The 20,171-nt window shown below is 31.6% G+C and overlaps 1 protein-coding gene across 2 annotated transcripts in view; it reads right to left on the reverse strand.

Annotated features, from left to right (window-relative positions):
* Positions 1-20,171, reverse strand: part of LOC122503297 (HEAT repeat-containing protein 6) — a 345,658-nt gene that overhangs the window by 43,091 nt on the left and 282,396 nt on the right. The window lies entirely within an intron of this gene.

The following is a 20,171-nucleotide window of genomic DNA, read 5'->3' on the forward strand; positions in this document are numbered from 1 at the left end:
TTGAAAATACTAATTTAAATTCACATAGTATTTTAATAGGTGATTTTAATTCCCATAATGAATCATGGAATTGTAATGAATCAGACACTAATGGTAACAAGCTCTATCAAAGCCAAGACTCTTATGATTTTTTATCTTTAATAATGATAGCCATACTCACATTGATATGCATAAGAATCCAACTTAGATTTAATTATTTCAACTATGAATATGGCTGAAAATTTTAATATTAAAGTTGAAGAAGAAACCCTGGGTTCTGATCATTTTCCTGTGAATTTTATTATTAGTGTCTACTGAAAAAAGTTCTTATTATAAAAAGTCTTTTAAATTAAAAACTATTAAGACAAATTGACAAATATTTACTTCGAAATTGAATGATCATATTTTAGAATTTTATACTCAGGAATATGACGCTTTTTAATGTATAAAAAATATAAATTTTTTATAAATGTAATTACTGAATTGATGCATAAGGCAACTCTTTTTTATACTAGTGAAAATCTTCAATCAACTGAGCAAGTTGTTTCAGATATGTTAGACAAGATCTCTCCTCCTTGGGTCAATACTGACCCAACTAAAATTCCTATTTGTCCGGAAAATCCATTTTTTGAATATTATTTTGATTTTATAGAATATAATGTAGCCCTTGATTCAAAACACGTTGGTTCTTCCCCAGGTCTTGATGGTATTGATTACGAAATATTAAAACAACTACCAATTAAATATCATTTACTTCTACTCGATATATTTCATGAGATATTCTAAGTTTCCTGAAGAATGGAGAGACACTTTTGTACATTTTGTAGATAAATCTGATGGAAAAACTGTACGACCTATTGCTTTAACATCCTGTATATGTAAGCTTTTTGAAACTCTTGTAAAAAATCGCTTACAGTGGTAGTGCGAATCTAATGACATTCTCCCCATGACTCAGAGTGGCTTCAGGGTCGATAGATCTTGTGTTGACAATCTTATAAATATGTCTATATGTATTAATGAAGCATTTACGAATCGTCAGCAAGTGTTGGTAGCGTTTTTGGATATTAGTGGCGCATTTGACAACGTTAGAAGCAATACTCTTTTAGAAAGACTTGCGTCTATAAGGTTGTTCTAAAAAGTTAAAACGAAAGTTCCAACCAGACACGGACAATTTTTGAATGTTAATAGTATTGATGAGGCTGTTGGTATTTTTAATAATCATTTGTATAACATTTTTAATATTTACGTACCCATGAAATTTATAAATCAGTCACACTTCCCTCCTTGGTATACAGGAGAATTGAAAAAATTAGTTATTGAAAAGAAAGTTGCTCATTTAAATCATGTTAGAAGTAAAAGTAATCGAACGCCTTGGTGCAAGAACCAGACATGGGCTCCGAGAGAAGAGTGGGAGGCAGTCCCCTGGCAATAAAATATCCAACTTCAAAATTTTTGAATTTTCAAATTATATTCTTATAAAGAATAAAAAAACTGCATCTTTTTTCCTTTGAGAAAAAGTTGTAGGATTAATATTTTTTTATATAAAATTAAAAAACTTGTTTTTTCTCAAACGAATTTTTAATTAAAATTTCATCTTCAACTCGCTGCCAAATCTACAATTTTGCATATTTTTCAATAAAACTTGGAATGGACATTTTTTATATTACCCTTTTTACGAATATATGTTGTAAAAATTTATATGTTTGTTTATAAACAAACTAAAAAATATTTATTAGCCAACGGTAAAATTTCAACACCATAATCTTTGAACGCTTCGTTTATCGAGGGAATTTTGAGCAAATAAAAACTTCTAGTGAAGAAGTTGTTCAAAATAGTATAAAAAAGTTTTCTGGAAATTATTAAATTGTCAAAATTGATAGAAAAAATTCTAACAGCGTTTAACTTTTCTCGCGCGGCGGACTCTAACGAATTGAATTTCTATATCTGTCGGAGCCAGCTAGGACTGTCTGTTTTTTCATTTCACAGCTTAGAATAATGAGAATAATTAATGTTTTTAACTACTATGAAAAATATTAATGAATTACTATTATTAACTACCACGTAAAATATAATTTAATACAGTTTATACTTAGTCGAAAATGCTCAAAAACTAGTAAAGAAAAAAATATTTCTCATGTTGAACACATAGTTCTTCGGAATTTGACTTTTTAGTCAACTAAATGTAAACAAAAACACATCGATAAAAACAAAACATTAATGTGCTTTTTTTGGAAAATAACATGTTTTAATATCACTCAGTATAAGAATAAATAAATTATTATATTAGCGTTAAAAAATAGCATTAAAATAATAAATATTAATTACATATTTAATTTTAATTAATTCAATATTTTTAAAAATAAAGTTTTAGGTTTTACAATAACAGAGAAAAAGTGTTCAAATCTATTAAATTTTTTCAAATTAATATTATTCAGATCCTTTTGTTTGCTACTTCGGGTGTTCCTCTGGGATCACATTTTGGACCACTTCTATTTGTTTTATAAATTAATGAAATTAATTTTGTTTTTAGACATTCTTTTTTTCTTCTATACGCTGCTGATCTTAAATCTTATAAGATTATTGGTCCTTGATGATCCATGTCTGAATTGCTCTGACCTTTAATAGGATTTAGATCGTTTAGATGATTGGTGTTCCCTTAGTCATATGACTCTTAATATTTATAAAAGTTGCGTTATTTCTTTTTTAAAAAGAATAGTTACTCGTGTTACAAGTGCACGAGCGAAGCGAGTGCGGCAATCACACGAGTTGAGATTCCCCTAGATGCGCAAGCGTAACACACACTATTTTCTATAAACACCTGAAGTCAAAAACGAGATACACAAGCTAGTGTACCGATATACAATCAAACGTACGCCGCTCTTTGGTCACGCGGGGGGTTCGGGGGGGTCTCCCCCAAAGAGGTCCATGGGCAGCGCCGTGTGGGGGGTTGGAGATCGAAGCCCTCCGACAACAAAAAAACCAACTCAAAATAATTATTGTTTATAACATGCAAAAAATAAACAATTTGTCTCAGTTGTAATGCTGAAAAAACTTGTGTTGTCTACAAGCAGAACAGCGCTTCGGGGGCGAAGCCCCCCATTCACAATCAATATTATTCAAATCTCAATACTTTATGACATTAATCACTCTTCATAATTTCCGTTTTACGATTTTAGTAATCCCGAGGAAAATTGTGGGAAGAACTATGCGAGAATCTTCTACCTCCCCTTTTTTCTCGCACTAGTGCGTCTAAAACGGCACTTTAGTCAAGTTTTTGACGTAAGGTGTTATAGAAATACATTAGTGTATTCTTACACAATTCCCTCCTTCTACTTCCCACTCCCACTTTTACTTCCCACTCTTACTTCTCACTTCCCACCTTTTACTTTCCACTCTCACTTCCCACTCCCACCTTCTACTTTCCACTCTCACTTCCCACACGAGCAACGTTAACTTGACAGAACCATATTGCCGGATCACAATGGGACCTATTGCATAATTAAGGGCTCATTTAGGGCTAATTTAATGCCGAATTTTCGGCCCTTTATTTTTTAAAAAAATGCATGGTTTTGTCAGCCTTACTTCAAGCTGGCAGAACCGGGGCGCATGATTATCGCCCAAAATTCAATTTCATAATATTCAAAACATCGAAATTCTTCTTATCGAAACGTCAATTCATATAATTTTCATATTTCGAAATACCATTCAACATAATTGTCATTTTGTCGAATAATCATTGATTCTAATTTTTAAATAATCGAATCGTTTTTTAACATAATTTTTATTCTGTCGAAAAATCTTTTGACATATATTTTATTATTCTTAATGACTATTTATCATAACTATTAATTCACCGAATGACTACATAACCTAAAATTCATTCACACTAATCGCCATTTAATATAATTTGTATGTTTGAGAAACGTCAATTCACATAATTTTCATATTTCGAAATACCATTCAACATAATTTTCATTTTGTCGAATAATCATTGATTCTAATTTTTAAATAATCGAATTGTTTTTTAACATAATTTTTATTCTGACTAATAATGTCTATTGGTTATAAGTATTAAATGTTCGAATTATCAATTCGTCGAATGCCCAAAACATAGAATTGTTAATTCGTAGAATGCTCAAATCATCGAATTTTCAATTTGTCGAATGTTCAAAACGTCGAATGTTCAAAACTTCGAATGCTGAAAACATAGAATTGTTAAATCGTCGAATGCTTAGAACATCGAATTGTCAGTTCGTGGAATGCTCAAATAGTCGAAGCGCCATCTGTTCGAATTGCCAAGTAGTAGAATGGTAAAGTAGTCGAATGGACAAATAGTCGAAACGCCATCTGTTCGAATTGTCAAATAGTAGATTAGTAAAGTAGTCGAATGTTCAAAAAGTCGAATCGTCAATTCGTCGAATGCTTAAAACATCGAATTGTTAGTTCGTCGAATAATCAAAATGTCGAAATGTTTATTCGTCGAATCGTCAAAACGTCGAATTGCCGAAATTTCGAAAAATTTGTTTGATTTAATTAAACATTAACTTAAAACAAACAAATGTTTAATTAAATCAAACAAATTTTTCGAAATTTCGGCAATTCGACGTTTTGACGATTCGACGAATAAACATTTCGACATTTTGATTATTCGACGAACTAACAATTCGATGTTTTAAGCATTCGACGAATTGACGATTCGACTTTTTGAACATTCGACTACTTTACTAATCTACTATTTGACAATTCGAACAGATGGCGTTTCGACTATTTGTCCATTCGACTACTTTACCATTCTACTACTTGGCAATTCGAACAGATGGCGCTTCGACTATTTGAGCATTCCACGAACTGACAATTCGATGTTCTAAGCATTCGACGATTTAACAATTCTATGTTTTCAGCATTCGAAGTTTTGAACATTCGACGTTTTGAACATTCGACAAATTGAAAATTCGATGATTTGAGCATTCTACGAATTAACAATTCTATGTTTTGGGCATTCGACGAATTGATAATTCGAACATTTAATACTTATAACCAATAGACATTAGTCAGAATAAAAATTATGTTAAAAAACAATTCGATTATTTAAAAATTAGAATCAATGATTATTCGACAAAATGAAAATTATGTTGAATGGTATTTCGAAATATGAAAATTATGTGAATTGACGTTTCTCAAACATACAAATTATATTAAATGGCGATTAGTGTGAATGAATTTTAGGTTATGTAGTCATTCGGTGAATTAATAGTTATGACAAATAGTCATTAAGAATAATAAAATATATGTCAAAAGATTTTTCGACAGAATAAAAATTATGTTAAAAAACGATTCGATTATTTAAAAATTAGAATCAATGATTATTCGACAAAATGACAATTATGTTGAATGGTATTTCGAAATATGAAAATTATATGAATTGACGTTTCCATAAGAAGAATTTCGATGTTTTGAATATTATGAAATTGAATTTTGGGCGATAATCATGCGCCCCGGCAGAACCACCTTCAAAAATGCTTAAAATGGCGCTTTAAGACTTTGCAGAATTTAATCAGCTTTCTAACCGTATTTAAGTTTTTTCTGTACCTCCTTTTATTTCCGAGATATGATTGAAAAAGTGATGGCATGTTTTTTCATAGAGTCAAATGTAATCGTCCTGAGACTTTTGGACGGTAGTGTACCAGTCAATAAATTTATTCAAGAAATAGTCTATGCATCCGAATTTATTTTAGCTGTTTCTGAAGATTAATTTATAATTGCTATATTGAATAAACTTAAAGGTATTGCAAAAACCTGTACAGCAAACAAGAATTTTAAAACATTACCCGATTTATTAATTCTTTTAAAGAAGAGATTTAGTTCAAATTTTCTAATTGATTCGACATCATCAATCGGATTTTACTCTACGCAAATGGCAGAATTGTGTGAGTACAATGATAAAAATCTAAACAACTTGTACAATCGATTACAACATTACGTCAATGATGTTAGAAATACCATGCAGGCAGAAAATGACTACAACATTGTTAAATGTACAATGAAAATTACACAAGATATAGCACGAAGAGTATTTATAAAATTACTTCCTGTTGAAATAAAAAATAAAGTGGAAGCACATGAACTCCAAAGTTTAGAAGAAGCGTTTATTTTTGCTGAAAACTTACTAGCAAAAGATAGAGAGGCAAACCAACATGGATTCAAGGACCACAACATTCAAGGACCACAAGAAATTTTCAACACAGATTTACCTACAAAGAACAAAAAATTAATTTCAGAGGCGAACACAGAAGATACAATGATATACAGGACGGTTACAGAAGAGAGGAACATAGGGAGTATATGTAAACCAATTACGAAGCATCGTATATGAACTGGGAGGAACTATTTTTTAAAAATGATTATTTTGAAGTAAAGGAATTTGTAGACAATGGACCTAAATTTAAAAAACCGGACAAGTGCGAGTAGAACTCGTACTAAAACCGAGGGTTCCGTACCCTCGTTTAAAACTTCTACTTTTTTGCTGAAAAAAATATAAACATCAACTCCAATATTTTTCGCTGTATTTTTTCAGTAATCTACAGGTGAAAATAAATAAATAACTAATTTTCATCTCTTCAGATAAAAAACTGTGGGCGCTAGGGTAAAAAACACGTTTTTTTGACGAAATCTCGGTTATGTTGAGGAAAGATCTCGACGGCCGCCAAAAAAGCGTAATTTAAACAGCTTTTAATTTGTTTTGTTTGTTTTTTATTAATTTGTTTTGTGATTTATTTGTCCTTATACAATTTTAATTTATTCCGTTTTATGTTTTTAATATTATATACGCGTTTTTTTTTTTTTTTTTTTTTTTATATCCGTTTGCAATTTTATCTTTTGACTGTTTACACTTAATTAAACATTTTTTTATTATTGTTGTGCTGTTAATTCCGCTTTTATATTGAAATAGTTTTAAATTTTTAACTATTAACGCAGGATGACCGCAGAGAAAAGCAGAAAGTCGCATTAGCGACAGAGTTGGAGCGCCACCCTCGAAGGCTAAAGTCTTACGACAGTTCCGAGGGAGGGTAAAGGGCTCCAAAAGAAGGGTTACGGGTTTTAGTGGGTCGGGCTGGTAGTAGGTCGCCAGTTTGTTAAATTTATTATAACATTTATTTATTTTTCTTTTTTTTATATTTCCTTTTGTTTTTTTTATCATACCAACCCCACATAACCTTGGAGTGCGGAATCCAAGGTATCTGTAGGCAGATTTCCCAAAAGTCCCTAAGCAAAAAAAAAAAAAAAATTATGTTCGCTATATTTTTTCTAAAATCTACACACGAAAATACATAAAATAAGCAAAACTGCAGTCCAATAGGCCAAGAATTGTGAAAACCAAGGAGGGGAACATACTTTTTTTTAAACGAATTTTTTTTTAGTTTTTCGCAAAAAAAATATGAAGATGAATTCCAATAATTTTTTCTGTATGTTTGATGAAATCTACTAGAGGTGTGCAAAAAGCTCGAAAAGCCGAGCCGGGCCGCAATTTTTTCGAGTCGAGCCGAGCTGAGCCCGAGCCGGGCTCGATGTATCGGGTACCCGAAATTTTCGAGTACCCGAAACATTCGGGTACCCGAATTCACTCGAGTACTCGAATATTTCGGGTACTCGAATGAATTCGGGTAACCGAAATTTTCGAGTACTCGATTTAATTCGAGCTTTTAAATTAAAAAAAAATTTTTTTTGAAAAAAAAAAATTTAATTAAAAATTAATGTAGAAAATTTTGGATTTTCTCAAGGGCTCGAATCAAATCGAGTACTCGAAAATTTCGAGTACCCGAAATTATTCGAGCTTTTTATAAAGCTCGGCTCGGCCCGAGCTCGGCTCGAGTTCGAACTGAATAGGCTCGGCTCGGCTCGGCTCGAAAAATGAAAAGCTCGAAAATACCCGCTCGAGCTTCGGGTTTCGAGCTTTTTGCACACCTCTAAAATCTACACAAAAAAAATAAAAATGTATAACGCCAGTCCACTAGATTAAGAATTGAGAGAACCAGCAAGGGTTAAAGAATTTTCGAGCTTGCAAAAAGAGATTTTAGTTTTTCGATGAAAACACCATGAAAATAAATTCTAATCACTTCGGCTATATTTTTCCTGTAATCTATGCGTAAAAATGAATAAGTATGCCAATTTTCAGCTCTTTAGATAAGAAACTGTGGGCGCCAGGGGGGGGGGTTAATGCATTTTTTTCGAAATTTTCAAAATTTTCGAGTTTTTCGCTGAAAACACTATGAAGATCAATACCAAATATGTTCGCTATATTTTTCCTGTAATCCATTTTTGAAAATACATATGCATACCAATTTTCATCTTTCTAGGTAAAAAACTGTGAGCGCTAGGGGGGGTACATGCCTTTTTTGCGAAAAACGGCCAAAATTTGATGTATTTCGCGGAAAACTCTATAAAGATTAACTCCAATAACGTTTGCTATATATTTCGTGCAATCTACGCGTGAAAATACATACATGTACCAATTTTTAGCCCTCTACATGAAAAACTGTGAGCGCTAGGGGGGGGGTACATGGTCATTTTCCGTAACCGTTTTAATAGGGTTCCTACCGGGTACGGAACCCTAAAAAATTGGACAAGTGCGAGTTGTACTCGCACTGCAATGGCGGGTTCCGTACACAAATATTAAAACAATACTTGCAACATTTATCGGTAATTGGCAGAATTAAAATAAACAATTTAAAAAATATATTAAAATCATTTGATAAAAAAGAATAACTAAAAAAATTAAAGTATTGTATATATATATATAATATTGTAAACAATAATAAGCAAAAAAAATATAATTTTGAAAATTTTGTTCCTCTGCTTATTATTGTTTACAATATTAGATATACAATACTTTAATTTTTTTAGTTATTTCTTCTTATCAAATGATTTTAATATATTTTTTTAATTGTTTATTTTAATTCTACTAATTACCGATAAATGTTGCAAGTATTGTTTTAATATTTGTGTACGGAACCCGCCATTGCAGTGCGAGTACAACTCGCACTTGTCCAATTTTTTTTTATTTTTAGTTAAGAAATTAAAGTCAGAAAACAATCTCTCATTTATTCTCTTAAAATTTCACTCTTCCTTAAAATATATAATGCCACGTGTTTAAACTAAAAAAAATTAAAAAAATTTTTTTTTTTTTGAAAAAAAAAATTTAAAAAAAAATTTTTTTTTAAAAGTTTCTTAAATAAATTTTTTGTTGTCAGACTGTAATAATACAGCAGGATACCAATTTCCAGCTCATTAGGTCAAATAATGTAAAAGTTAGGGAAAACAAATTTTTTTTTTAATTTTTTAGTTTTTCCTTGACAACGCTATGGCCATCATTACATATCAAGTTCTCTATATTTTTCCTGTAATATTCGAGTAAAAATACACCAGCATGCAAAATTTCAGCTCTCCATGTCGAATAGTTTAGAAGTTAAGGGGGGGGGAATGGTCACTTTTTATGCATTTTTGGCCAAAAATCTTGTTATTTCCTTGACAACGCTATGCCCATCACGTCCAATCACATTCGCTATATTTTTCCTGTAATCTACACGGAGAGAAATCTGTTAGGATTAATGCTCGAAACTTTTCATATACTTTTTCCATAGATTCTTTGATGCTAAAATCCTAACAGAGAGCCTATTTATTGCTCGAGTCCGCCTGAATATTAGGCGGAGTCGACTGATATTCAGGCGGACCTCTTATACTTTTCGCTAGTAAGTGCTTATGCTATATTCATAACCTCTACTCTATGCATTATTCGCAACAGATTTTTCTCCGTGTACGAGTGAAAATACATATCTGGACCAAATTTGAGCTCTTTAGGTCAAATAGTTTAGCCGCTAGGGGGGGGACACGATTTGGCTACGGACAACAGAGTCTCACCAATAGGGTTCCGCCGATACACCGTAGGTGTACGGAACCCTAAAAATACATAATTATGATTTCATAATACCGCCAATTCGTTTTAAGGATTCGCCCACAAACCAAAACTCTTTAGAGGACGAAAAACAATTGCATTGTAATGTCTCTCCCTCCGTAAATGAACCACAACTTAAAACAGAAAGCGAGAAATCGAGCGAAAAAAAAGAAAATATTACTATTAGTAACATCAATAATACAAAAAATCTGAAAGAAGGAAGAACTCAAGAGCAATTAAACAGCAAGAATGAAGAAGGAAGAAAAATAGAAGAATTCAGGGGTGTAACAATAAATCAAAATGCAAAACCTCTAATAGAAACATCACATAAAGACAAAGATTCTAAAGGAATATGACCATTTCTTCTGTCAAGTGTGTGAATCAAGAGACATTAGAAGAAATCCAAATTTTAAATAGAAAATCCAAAAACTTTGTGACAAAAATTCAAGATTATTCTGAGGAAAAACGGCTACTTTTAATAAATGAAGACAATGAGACAGAGACTGTGACAGATAAATTGACAAATAAAATGAAAACTGATACACTGGACACGGAAAGTAATAGTCTGGGAGCTGGCGACCAAATCAACTATCTCATTTCATACAGGCTTATAATTTGAATATAGATTACTTAAGACGTGTAAATAACAGAAAGGTACGTCTGGCAGGGGGGCGAATAAGGTGAAAAATAATGTAAATTTTTCTCATTTCATACCGATTAAAACCTTCATAACTCGAAAGTTTACATCTATACGAGTGTAAAAATGTACGTCTGGCAGTTCTGGGCTGGGGCAAAGTACGTCTGGCAAAGGGTTAAACACTTATAAAAATCGTAAAATTTAATCTCATTTCATACCGATTAAAACCTTTATAAATCGAAAGTTTACATTCAAACAAGTGTAAAAATACACGTCTGGCAGTTCTGGGGTGGGGCGAAGTACGTCTGGCAGCCCTTCGAAGATGCGGCAGATGGGTCAATAGGTGAAAATAACCTACATTTTTCTTATTTCATACCGATTAAAACCTTCATAAATGACCGACAGATTGGCTCAGTCGGATAGATGCCTGGCGTTGGTGGTCGTTTAAGGACCAAGGGTATAAGTACCCTTGGTTCGCGCCCACTTGGCTTGGTATTTTTCCGGCACGTGAGACAATCTGAGAGGGAGGTTTGACGTCGAGGTATAATGATGTGCACCGTCGATTATTGTCCGGTACACACCATTAGAACTCGACTGTCGATAAACCGGTTGTACTCAGAGAGGTTTTCAACAGTTTCCCTCTTCTCTGGCGAGAAAACCCATTGACGGGTGGTCCAGGCGTAATGCGAGTACTTCTAATAAAGTCGGCTGTAGACGCAAAAATTAGGTTAATATATAGAAAAATTTCTAAAGTAGAATGGTTATGCTTAATCCAAAAAAGTATTTCTCGGGGACTCTTGTCGAAGTGCATAAGGCCAATAGGGCAGGAGTATAAACAATAAAAAAAATAGAATTTTTAAAAATAGATGTTAATTTATAACATCTTTTATTGCTTGAAACTTAATATTAAAATTTAGGTGAAACTTCTTTTAACCTTTTAACCTTTTTTTAAAGGTCGAGAATTTCGTCAAATTTTAATATAAGGGAACGACCTCTTGAAGTATCCTAATTTGCTTTTTTGATGTGTAGGTTAAAAAATATGTAAAATTTGATCCAAATTTTGAGTGAAGGTCAGGTCAGAGGGAGTTTTTTCGACAATTTTGAGGGTAGAGGGAATTGTTTGTAAATTTTTGACCTGTAATTTAAAACTTCCCTACCAGACGTGCCTTTCTGTTATTTACATGTCTTAAGTAATCTTTACTCATATTTTCAGCCGGTATGAAATGAGATAGTTGATTTAGTCGCCAGCTCCCGGACTATAATAGAAAGATGACGACATTAAATAGTGCCACTCAGAAAAATTTGTGTATACCGGGGTCAATGTCATTCGTATGGAAAGTCAATTTAGTAAAACCGAAATTAGAAGTAAAAGTAGTTAATGAAAGAAAATGGGTTCATGAAATCCAAAAAGAAAGATCAAAATCAAATGAGCCTCCGGAAAGTATAACCACACATAAAATTCTGACGCCCATTGAATTAGCATGGCGGTCAGAATTTTATGTGTGGTTATACTTTCCGGAGGCTCAAATGTGAAAAAGAATTTAAAGCAAAAATTAAATGCGTTTTATTTTAAGAAAAATAAAAAATTACGAGACAAAACATGGAGGGAACTAGAAACAAGAGTTAAATCAGAGAGGTTAGGAATAGGTTAGACATAGGTAAACTCAAGCAGGGGGAGTCATAATGTAAGTTTAGGCATGAAATTTCCGACGGTAGTGTATATGTTAGTTTATACCATCTACTGACATGAAAAATTTAAAAATTTGAAAAAAAAATTTTGTGTGTAAGATATTGAGCTAAAAAAAGTGTGGCCCACAATTCCCCAATCTCCCTTATATTATTCGTTGATATATTTTTTAAAATATTATGTTTCATTGATGCTCTGATTAAATTATGCTAAATCGTAATTTTTAAGTAATTCTATTTTTTCTCATAACAGCTTATTAATAATATTAAAAGAAATACTTTAAATTTCAAGCATAAATGAAACTATTGTATATTATCAATAACATAAATTAACAAACTTAACAGTATTAATTTATAAACTTTAATATTAAATAAAATTATTTTTCTTAGAAAAAATCTATTTATTTTTCTCGTTGAAAACTAAAAAAAATTTAATGTTATTTCGTACTTGCATCTAATGAAAACAAGAAACTTTTTGTAATAACAATTTTTCTTTTCTTAAAGTTATTTAACTATTTTTTTGCAGTATTTCCACAAATCCAAGTACATTCAAATTCCATAAAAACTTAAGGCACTTTTCCTATGTGACGGTTTGAAAAAATCGATTCTTTTTCATGTTTCGAAAGTACAATATCTTAGAAATATCATGTAAAAGTTTTAGACAGATATTTGAAAAACTAATAAACTTACAGCACGTAGAATTAAACAGTGCACGGGCGCGAGCTACAGCAATTTAGAGGCATTATTCTACACATGAGTGGCTATCGTGTGAACCTCGGTCATGATTTTACATAAACATTTTCCTATTTTTTTTAAACAATTACTTACGAAAAAACAATCGATTTTTGAAAATTTTTTTAACAGTCCGCCATTTTGTTATTTATTAAGCTAAATTGTTTATTGAGGTTCACACGATAACAGTAAGCCTACTAAGTGAAACTACGTTTGATTTTTTTATTTCAGACAATACTGAAGAAAGTTATCGTTGCGACCGTTCACCTGTGCATTTTCAAAGGAGTCACCTTTGACTCATAAAAATAATTATAAAATGATTTGAAAAATCACTAAAAAAAATTTTTTTTGTAAATTTTTAGACACCAATTATAACATGTAAAATAAGTTATAGAATTATATTTTATTTTCTGTGAAAAAAAATTCCTGAAAAAAGCCTGAAATTTCGGCCGTCACATAGGAAAAGTGCCTTAAAAATTAATATAAAAATATATCTTGTCAAAATTTAAATTTCATTCTCTATAAAAAGCTATTAATGAACGACAGCACATAAAGTAAAGGGAATTAAGTTTTAAACAAAAATTTACATATTTCTATAAATTCTCATTGTTTATTAATTTCTAATTGATACTGCGAAAAAAATGTGATAAAGAAACAGTGTTAGACAATAATTCAACATTATTTCTTTAAATTTTTGCATTCTGTGGAATTAAAGAATAAATTTTATATTCTTCGATTTGGTTTCATCTTTTTCGATACATCTTACGAAACTTTATGAACAAAATAATGATAAACTAAGGCCAAATATATTTTTTTTCAAAATTATGATAAATCCAAATTTTTCTAGCTACACGGAGAAAAATGATTTATGCAGTCAGTGTAGTACTCCTTTATAGAATAATATGTGACAGGTACACACTATAGAATTAGAAGTTTTATAGCTGAACACTTTGGGACTCAACACAAGTTATCCCATTCATCAGCTTAAATAAGACTGTTTATATAGTCTAAGAGGGAATAAGAGTATAAAAAATTGGAATGAGAAATTACTTTCTCATGTAATTGTTAAAAAAACGTGGCAGTGTACAAAACACAAGTCAATAATAAGAAGCGAATGTTACAAAGGAGAATTTATTGTTGTTTAAATATTGAGCTTTTGAGATGGCTCTAAATTCTTATCTGGGGAGGCTCCAAGCTGCCAAGGTCTGAAGGACCTTGTTTAATTTGCGGGACCGTTATGCTACTTTTAAAAGTTGCTTCTCTGCTTTGTTTATTTTCAATTAAGACAAACAAAATATAATTTAGACAGGTAAGTAAAAAAATTAGGATGCAATTTACATCAATTTGTTTTAGTTTATTTACCAAATTAATACTTGTACAAAAGGTGTGGAAAAGTGTAGTGTGATTTTAAGAAAATTACTTATGATTGAAACGATACATGTTACTTACAATTACCGGCAGAGCTGTTCCTCTTTCGATTTACAGAAACCTCCGTCGGGCGAAAATTATCCTTTGCTTTTGTTTTTCGGAAAATCGCGACGTCAGATTCGCGTAATTTTCTTTTGTTTGCGAGATTGCACTTGTGGTGAGTGGACGCGGGCAATATCTATGCAACCGGCCGTCTCACACAACTGTGTAAAACTCACTGCGGATCTACTTTTTACCGAATTAGTCCGGGCAATATCTATGCAACCGATAATTCGATAATTAGTTTTGACCGCGCTCGTGGGCCACCGATATTTAAGACGGACGCGGGCAATATCTATGCAACCGGCCGGTTATAAATAACAAGATTTCAGAATTATTAATTATATTATTAATTCTAAAATCTCTCCAAAATCAGCCCGCACTGGACTCCACCGGCTCACAGGATTTGAGAAGTTAACGTCTGCCCTAAATTTCAACGAGAAATTCGGGTTCCGGGTCGCGGACGGGCGAATCGCGAAATTTCTCTGTCCCAAAACACTTACTAGGTTAGACCCAGGAGAGGTGTCTTCGAGAAGAAGCGAGAAATCGTAATGCGATAATTGAAATTTCGCGACAAGCCTCTAACCCTTACCTTTGGTGCAAAGCGGGGAAGGTCATGGGCCCATTAGTCTATGCATTTTTGCTGACGTTTTGGATCTCACGGTAGGTCCGTAAGGGTGGGATCCCATGTTAGCAGAATACGTCGACCGAAAGCAGAAAATCATGAGTGCAAAAGAGATAGGTAGATATTGTTGTTCTTTTCACTCTCATGATTTTCTGCTTTCGGTCGACGTATTCTGCTCACATGGGATCGCACCCTAAGAACGGAAACAGTCTGTTAACATGATACTTTTTGAGATATTATTTGAAATAACTTAGAATTTAAATAATAATTATATTGTTTAATTAATAAAATTATTATTTATCTTAGTTATAATAATGTATATATAATTTATTTATTGTAATTATATTGTTCCTACTTTTTATAGGTTGCTTGTATATGTATTTTACATATTGAGTAATATATATATATATATATACCTAATGTCCTCCGGCATTTTGTTGTAACAACAATGTTTACAACAAAATGTTTAACTATTGTTAAATTGTTTGTATGTGCATCTGACTTGATTCATAAATTCAAGTGTCATAAGGCATGCATGCCTTGTAGTTTGCGTCAGCTGTAACGCACGTGCGTTTGTTTTGAAGCTGTAGTCAAAAGCTTATGGGTAGCTTATGGGCCCTGAGGGGAGAGGAAAGTTCTACGCACAACAAGGTAGCGATTGGAGGCAAGCATAGCGCGCTTGTGTTGGTGTCCGTAGCATGAAAGCCAGTAAGGTATTAGTTCTGTAGCCGGGGAAACCAGTGAGTGTGCTGGTGTCCATAAACGGCGGCCGCACAGGCATGTGTGTGTTGCCGCCGACCATCCCCACACACGCGCAACCTCACAGCGTATTTTCTTAGTTGTAGACAGTAATGACAAATGGAATATATATATATATTGGCTGCAGCATTGCGCCTCCTTTTATGTTTTACAGATAATTTGGGTACGAATTTTACACTTACTATTTGGGTTTGTTTAAATAATATTACCGCAAGGTTCAGTAAAGGCGGCATTGATTTCGCCGGTACAATTACTAATAACTAGTGATTATATTTATTATTTAGTAGAAGGAGAAAGAAATAATAATTTCTTTTGTCCCTCTAATTATTATTTTCTTATAAGCATCTCTTAGTTAAAGACATCTCATGATGTGATATTTGACGTTATCAAGGTGTCAAAATATCCTCAGGCATAGCGTCGCTGCGTCGCGACGTTGCTAATTCAGAATTAAAATTTATTCTACATGGTTGTCAGATGACCAATTTTAAAACAAAACTAAGATTCTAACAGCGAATATTGAACAACTAGTACTCAGTCCAGTTCTTTCGAAAAATGAACGCCGTGGGAATTGACATAAATCGGTCGCCAACTGGTGGCGGAAAATCAAACTATTTAAATACCCCGATTCTATCAAAGTTTGCAGTGTCAAATGTAAATACATATAATTTTCGAAAAATGGAAGGTGTAAAGTTAGCAAATCGTGTTGAAACTTCTTATCGGGATAATTGTTCAGTTCCTGGGTGCAAGAGTAATGCCAAGAAAGACTTATTAGTATCTCTACATAGATTTCCAAAACCGAATTTTTGCGTGGTAGAGGTTACAAATTTTTTTGGAAAAGTGGAAAAAGTTGATAAATTAAAGGCTTGGAAAATTGCAGTGAAATTAAATAAAGTTACAACCAAGAAAGGAGTGTGCTCACTCCACTTTAAAAAGGAAGATTATATTTTGCCTGGTGAGTACATTTATTTAGAGAATAAAATTGTTTTGGTCTAACCTAACCTATAGTAAACAATATTTACATCATGTTTTTTTATTTTCAAATTGAAATTTATAAATAAATTTTAATATATGAGGAAAAAATATAACATAAATAAAAATTTTGAATTGTAAATTTAAGTGAGGTTATGAAATAAAAAATAAAATTTTGAAATTTTAGAGAGTATATAAATCAAAGTGAAATATTCGAAAACAATTTAAAATATAAATAATTGAAATGAAAAATCAATCTAAATTAAAATATTTTGTATTTTCTTTGTATTGCATTTTATTTTTAAAGAGAACTTACGCATTTTAATCAATTTTCTGTATTATTTATTTCGTTTATAGATGCATTTTCGAAAAAAAGCGTTTGAAGAAAACCGCAGTTCCATCTCAGCACTTACCAAGGAAGTCAGGAGAATTTAAATCATCTGATGGTCGATTAAATAGGCAACTTCAAAGAAAAGAAAAGCTTATTTCCACAAGTGTTTGGGATAGTGCTCCTGTCGTCAATGAGCACTTTATTCATGAAAATGTTTCAATTACAGAAGAAGGCGAACTTGCACAAGGGCAAAATGGAATTATTGATTTGATCCAACAATCTACAGAAACTTCGACTTGTGATAATCATGTTTTTTCAGAATCACAAATCACAAAAGAGATTGGAGTTCAAGTTACAAGTGGTGACTTTATTTTTAAATTTAAAAATATTATTAAAAATGAGAGAGATTTAAGTACTGCTACTGGTATAAATTCATTTAAAGTTTTAAATTGTATTGTAGAAATGGTTCAAATAGCTTTCGGCAACACGACAGAACATCAAAATACAAAAATGAGTTTACATGACATAATCATTATGACGTATGTAAAACTAAAACAGAATTTATCTTACAACTTTCTCGCTCTGCTTTTTCAATGCTACACAAATACTCATTGTCGGTGAATATTTCTTGAAACTTTGAATATGTTGAGTGAAACAATGAAGGTTGCAGTAACATGGCCATCAAAAAAGGAAATATTAAAAAATATGCCTTCTTGCTTTGAAGGATTTGAGGATGTGAGAGTTGTTATTGACTGCACTGAGATTTTCATTCAAGAACCGAAAAATTTATGTTGTCAAATTATAACTTATTCTAATTACAAAAAAGCACGAACTGCAAAAATAATGACTGGCGTGGCACCTGATGGAAGTATAACATATATAAGTAAAGCTTGGGGTGGCAGAACATCAGACCAAAAGATTTTCGAAAAAAGCAATATAATAAAACTTTTAGAGCCTGGAGACGCTATAATGGTTGACAAAGGTTTTGGAATCGATGAAGTTTGTGCTAAAAATAAATGGAAATTAATTAGACCACCATTTTTGACTGATAAAAAACAATTATCGCAAGCGGAATCGCTGATGACTGCAAAAATCACCAAAGCAAGAGTCCACGTAGAACGCTCTAATCAAAGAATTAAAACTTTTAAACTTGTAGGTGATACAATGCCTGTGAAACTTGTCCCATACGTTGATCTAATATTTTTAGTTGTGTGTAGCACTGTTAATCTTTGTGACCCGATTTTGAAAGATGACAAGTTCATGAAAAGACCCTCCCATTCCTAAAAATTAGTGTGATAAGAATAAAAACCATCAATTTTATTATAAATAACTAGCATTTATTTTCCTCACAAGAAATATCACAATTTCCTTAATTAGCTATTTTGATTATAGTTTTGTTATATTAGATATATCACATTTTTATTTTTTAATATCACTTTCAGTTTTTAAATCAAATAACTTTTTTAAAATATTTTAAGTAAAATCACATTTTTATTTTCTAATATCACTTTCAGTTTTTAAATCAAATAACTTTTTTAAAATATTTTAAGTAAAATCACATTTTTATTTTCTAATATCACTTTCAGTTTTTAAATCAAATAACTTTTTTAAAATATTTTAAGTAAAATAGTAAATGTAATATATTATTGTATATAACGAAAATATTATTTTCTTATCTGGAATTTCGATACTTAATCGACTATAACTTTAAGAAAGTTTGTCCAGATTTTGTTCATTTTCATTATTATTAATGGCCAAACATATTTTATGCAACATGAATTTGTAATACATGTTTTTTAAAGCCTTAAGCATTTTTATTACAAAAGTCTCGTCGAATTTTACATTTACTATATATAAGCTTTTATCAAAGTCAGCATATAATACAAAAGCAGCGTTTTTCAATTTAAGAATTGCCATTCCGTGTTGTACTTGGCCATAATATTTATGCTTCTGTTTTAATTCCATTTTACCAAATTTATTTCATACCAAACATTTACCGATTTCCTTTTCAGCGACGCTTTCGGCTGTCATGGATTTTCCATTTTTAAGACATTTTATTTCTAGTAATTTATCAGGCTTTCCATCTTTGCAAATAATCCCATCAGGTGAATAAGCCAGCCAGGGATTCAGTTTTGAAACAATTAAACCTGTTTCAACAACGACTTCGTTGTATTTTTTTACAAATAAATCACGAGCTACCTTTTCCATAACTTTCCCGTATTCTGTATATTCAGTTTTGAAATTCTTCGGATTAATGTGGTTACTACACTTTTTTCCCAATTGGGATTTTTATTTTCTGTGTACGTGTAAAAAGCATAACACGTTGAGCCAGTAACTTGAAATCTTCGTTCTTCATGCCAATTAGCATAAAATACTTTCGTCTTTTCGCAAATAGTTTGACAATCACCACTCAATGAAATCAAAGTATTTTCACAACACGATTCTAACTTATCAACTTTGATTTCAGAAATTTTCTTCATTACTAAGCTTTCTTCTTGATTAAAGATTTTGCCAATTAAAGTTTTCTCTAAATTTGTCAGTTGTCCTTCAGTTGCAATTTTTAATTCTACGGGACTGTGTCTCCCAATTTTTCTTTTTGTAATGGCAGAATGTGGAAGCTCTTGAAATATTTTTTCATAAAGAGAGATTACTTTAAATTCATCCTGAATATATTTTTTTAACGGTGGTCTTAAACATTCGTGTTCATCCAAAGGTTTAAATTCATATTGAGTCAAAGCTTGTTTGTGTAAAACTTTTTTCCACGCGCACGGTTGATCTGTACATGAAAGTGTCTCGAAAGTTTCGAAATCGTATCTAAAGATAAAATTAGGTTAATCAATAATAATAAATCTATAATAATATGCAAAATAAATATTTTTACATGTATTATATATATAAATTAAATATAATTTTTGTAATGTAAACAACTAGGTAAATTTTAGGTTAGAACTTACTTTGAACAATATAAGAGAACAGCAATTATGTGTTTACACTTTTCCGATAAACCTGCCTTGCAGGAACACTTAAATGACAGAAT

The sequence above is a fragment of the Leptopilina heterotoma genome, unplaced genomic scaffold (assembly GCF_015476425.1).
Source record: "Leptopilina heterotoma isolate Lh14 unplaced genomic scaffold, ASM1547642v1 Lhet_256, whole genome shotgun sequence".
NCBI classification, from domain to species: domain Eukaryota; kingdom Metazoa; phylum Arthropoda; class Insecta; order Hymenoptera; family Figitidae; genus Leptopilina; species Leptopilina heterotoma.